Raw genomic sequence first — 4,262 nt, 5'->3', positions numbered from 1 at the left:
GTATGTGGGACTGGTGCAGGTTTTTATCTCTTCTTCATCTGCATTGATATGAATGTTCCTCCTTTTGTGTCCTAGAGCACTGGTAGTGACTTTGTATCTATGTCCTGGTCCCTACTAAAATCATGGCATGTCTTTGTCCCTCCCCCCTTTGTCTCTTGCTAGTGACAATCATGTACTCTTCCTGCTGCCAGTGCTGCCTCTGTGCTGGGATGCATTGGGCTGGCCTCTGCTCCCCAAATTTCTTTGATGTTGCCCCAGGCTGGACAAGAGTGGGAGGATGCTGTGGGCAGTTGATTGATACGAACTTCAGCCAAGGTCTACTCATGTTTTCTGTGAGGCCACTGGAGACCCCCAGCTTGCTTTGAATTTGAGGACCTGGGGGCTTGTGTTTCCTTCCTGTCGGGTAGCCTTGAAGCTCCTGGTCTTGGTGTGGCTCCAGTGCCCTTTCACAGTCCCAGTTCTCTGCTTGGAGGTTCCCTTGTGGCAATGAAGAGAGGCCCAGTGTAAGCACCTGGTTTGAAGCAGGACCTGGTTTGCCCAGCTCCTCTGTCACTGCTGCTGATCAGTGCACAGGTAGTGTGGGCACCCGGGGACCAGGAAGCACCAACAAGATTTGGTTGCTGCAGGGCAGGTGGATGTGTCCCTGTGCCCAGGTGGGGCTGTCTCCTGCCCTGTGACAGGAGTTCCTGGTGCAGCCAGACCATGGTCCTTCTGGGCAGGAACATGGACTGAGTGGTCCTTGGCTGAGCTCAGCAGCTGTGTTGGGGAAGGAGGAGGCAGCCCAGAGTGATCATGCTGCCTTTTGGTGGGCCAGAGGAACCTGCAGTGGGCAGGGGGAGCACTGGGGCAAGAGCTCCAGGGAACACTGATGGCCACATATCCAGGGAGGGGCTGTGCCTGGGCAGGTGGGGGCTTAAAAGGGAGTCAGGGCCCACAACACAGCCCCATCATTGCAGGGACGTGGAGCTGGTGGGATCACACCATGGCCTGGGTCCCTCTCCTCCTCGCGGTGCTCGCCCACACCTCAGGTGCCATGGCCAGACTTGCTGTGCTTGGATGGGGCCTTTGGGCACAGGGGTCCTGTCCCTCTGCCCAGGGAGGGTTGTGCTCCTGGGGCTTTGACTGACCCCTGTCTTTTCTTCTCTCTCCTCTCCCTTTTCAGGTTCCCTGGTCCAGGCAGCGCTGACTCAGTCACCTCCGATGTCGGTCAAAGTGGGAGACACCGTCAAGATCACCTGCTCTGGCCTTAGCAGCAGCTATCCTTATGCTGGCTGGTACCAGTACCAGTACCTTACCCTGGCAGTGCCCCCATCACTGTGATCTATCAAAGCACCAACAGACCCTCGAACATCCCTCCGCGATTCTCCGGTTCTGCATCCGGCACCACGGGCACATTAACCATCACTGGGGTCCAAGCCGAGGACGAGGCTGTCTATTTCTGTGGTGGCTGGGAGAGCAGCAGTGATGCTGGCATAGTGACAAAGAAAGATTTTCCAGTCATGTAAAGCAGAATTACAAATGGAGTTTTTCTTTCCTTCTCATGGCCAAGCAGGGTTGTGAATGTGGGGCTGGGGCAGGTTTTTGTCTCCTCTGCACAACCTTCACTCTGAATAACCCCCCTTTTGTTTCCTAGAGCCCTAGAGGTGAACTTCTGTCTGTAGATCATTGTCCTGGTCCCTGCAAAACTCATGGTGTGGCTTTGTCCCTGACACCACTTTGTCTTGCTACTGATGACCATGTGGTCCTGATGCTGCCAGAGCTGTCTCTTTGCTGGGATGTATTGGGCTCACCTCTTTTCAAGTTTCCCTGTGTCAGTGGTTGCATCCATTCTCCTCTGACTGTGGCACTCCCCATCCCACTGCCTGGGAGTTGGCTGTGCTAAATTGGTGCTGTCTGACCCATGTCTTCTCCCTTCTCCATTCTTTCACTCCAGGTTTGCTAGTCCAGGCCTCATCCATAAGTCAGCCTTCCTCAGTGTCATCCAACTCAGCAGAAACCATCAAGATCACCTGCTCTGGGGGTGGCAGCTACTATGGCTGGTACCAGCAGAAGGTCCCTGGCAGTGCCCCTGTCACTGTGATCTATGATAACAGCGAGAGACCCTCAGACATCCCTTCGCGATTCTCCGGATCCACATCCGGCTCCACGGGCACATTAACCATCACTGGGGTCCAAGCCGAGGACGAGGCTGTCTATTTCTGTGGTGGCTGGGACTACAGCAGTTCTGCTTGTATTGTGACACAGAGAGATGTGGAAATGAGGTACGAAAGAGTTAAAAATGGAGGTTTTCTTTCCTTCTCATGGCCAAACAGAGTTGTGGATGTGGGAGACGTGCAGGTTTTTGTCTCCTCCGCATGACCATGGCTGTGAATGTCCCCACTTGTGTGTCCTAGAGCACTGTAGATGACTTTGTGTCTGTGGACCATTGTCCTGGTCCCTACTAATCTCATAGGGTTCCTTTGACCCCCAGCCCTCTGTCTCTTGCTCCTGGTGACCATGTCCTCTTTTTGCTGCCAGCGCCGCCTCTCTGTTGGGATGTGTTGTGCTTGGCTCTGCTCCCCAAATTTCCCTCTGGTTGTGGTTCCATCCATTCCCCTCTGACTGTAGCATTCCCCCTCCAACTGCCCAGGAGAGGACTGTATTCTTGGGGCACTGGCTGATCCCCACTCTTATCCCCTCTCTCTTCTTCCTCTCCAGGTTCCCTGGAGCAGCATCACTGAGTCAACCGTCCTCGTTGTCAGCCACCATGGGAGAAACCATCAAGATCACCTGCTCTGAGGGTAGCAGTGCCTGTGGCTAAGTCCAACAGAAGGTCCCTGGCAATGCCTCTGTCACTATGATCTGTGCTGGCACAAAGAGACCCTCAGTGGTGCTGGAGGATGTGGAAGTAACAGGGCTCCTGGCAGTAAAGAACTGTGCTGTGACTAATTGCTGCTGCCCTCCAAATGTCTTGTCCTGTGGTTGGTGCTGTTGCCCAGAGAAGCTGGGAGAATCCCTGTCATTATCTCTGGGCATCCTGCTCTGGTCCATGGGCTCTGTGCCACTCGTCTCTAGTGAGAGCAAGTGTGCTGAAGGGCCCTGTGTCTGTGTGAGAGGCTCTCCCCTGTGAGCATGGGCTGCCTTGGGCAGGGTACCATGCAGAAGCCCTGAAGGCTGTGGCCAGGACTGGAGGAATCTCTGGACCTGGTGGGAACTGTGGCAGAGGTGAGAGACAGCAAGGGCAGAATCCTATGCCAGGCTCTGCTCTCAGTTCCTCCAGCGCTGTCCCTGAGGCCCTTCTTGTCCCCACACGGTGTCAGTGTGGTTCCACTGCACAGTCTGAGGTTCAAGGGCTGCCAGGAGGCAAAGGGGCTGTGGACAACCAGGTGCCAGTGTGTAACGCCGTGGTGCAGATCCCCAGCTGGGGGCTTAAAAGCAAGTCAGAGTCTTCTCTCTCCTCTCACTCTCTGGGTTCCCTGGTCCAGGCAAGACTCTCAGCCATCCTCAGTGGCAGCCACTGTGGGAGACACTGTGAAGATCACCTGCTCTGGGAGTAGCATCAATTTGTATGGCTGTAGCAGCAGAAGGTCCCTGGTAGTGCTCCTGTAACTATATAACATCCCCTGTCTATGATAGCACCAAGAGCCCACAGACATCCCTTTGGAATTCTCTGGATCCCAGTCCAGCTCCATGGGCACATTAACAATCCCTGGGGCTAAAGCTGAGGACAAGCTTTTGTCCTTTTGTCCACCTATTACTGTGGTGGCAGGGACAGCAGTGGTGATGTCTGCGCTGTGCTGCCACCTCATGCTGATGGCAGCCATGTCCTCTTGCTCTGCCAGGTCTTTGCATGGAGCCCCAGGGCTCAGGCCTTAGGCTTGGCATGGGGCAGTGGTCCCTCTGTTCCACCAGGACCTTTGGGTTCAAGAGCCCCGACCCCCTGCCCAGACAAGGCTGTTCTCCTGGGACACTGGCTAACCCCCATCTTCTGCCCTCTCTCCATTCCCTTTCCAGGTTCCCTGGTCCAGGCAGCACTGAGTCAGCTGTCCTAGTTGTCAGCCAGCCTAGGAGAGACCATCAAGATCACCTGCTCAGGGGCTAGCAGCAGCTATCCTTATGCTGGCTGGTACCAGCAGAGGGTCCCTGGCAGTGCCCCTGTCACTGTGATCTACTGGAATGACAAGAGACCCTCGGACATCCCTTCGCGATTCTCCGGATCCAAGTCCGGCTCCACGGCCACATTAACCATCACTGGGGTCCAAGCCGAGGACGAGGCTGTCTAT

Source organism: Lepidothrix coronata, unplaced genomic scaffold (genome assembly GCF_001604755.1).
Source record: "Lepidothrix coronata isolate B3197 unplaced genomic scaffold, Lepidothrix_coronata-1.0 Scaffold44, whole genome shotgun sequence".
Taxonomy (NCBI): domain Eukaryota; kingdom Metazoa; phylum Chordata; class Aves; order Passeriformes; family Pipridae; genus Lepidothrix; species Lepidothrix coronata.
The sequence above is the reverse complement of the archived record's forward strand: the minus strand, read 5'-3'. Positions refer to the sequence as shown.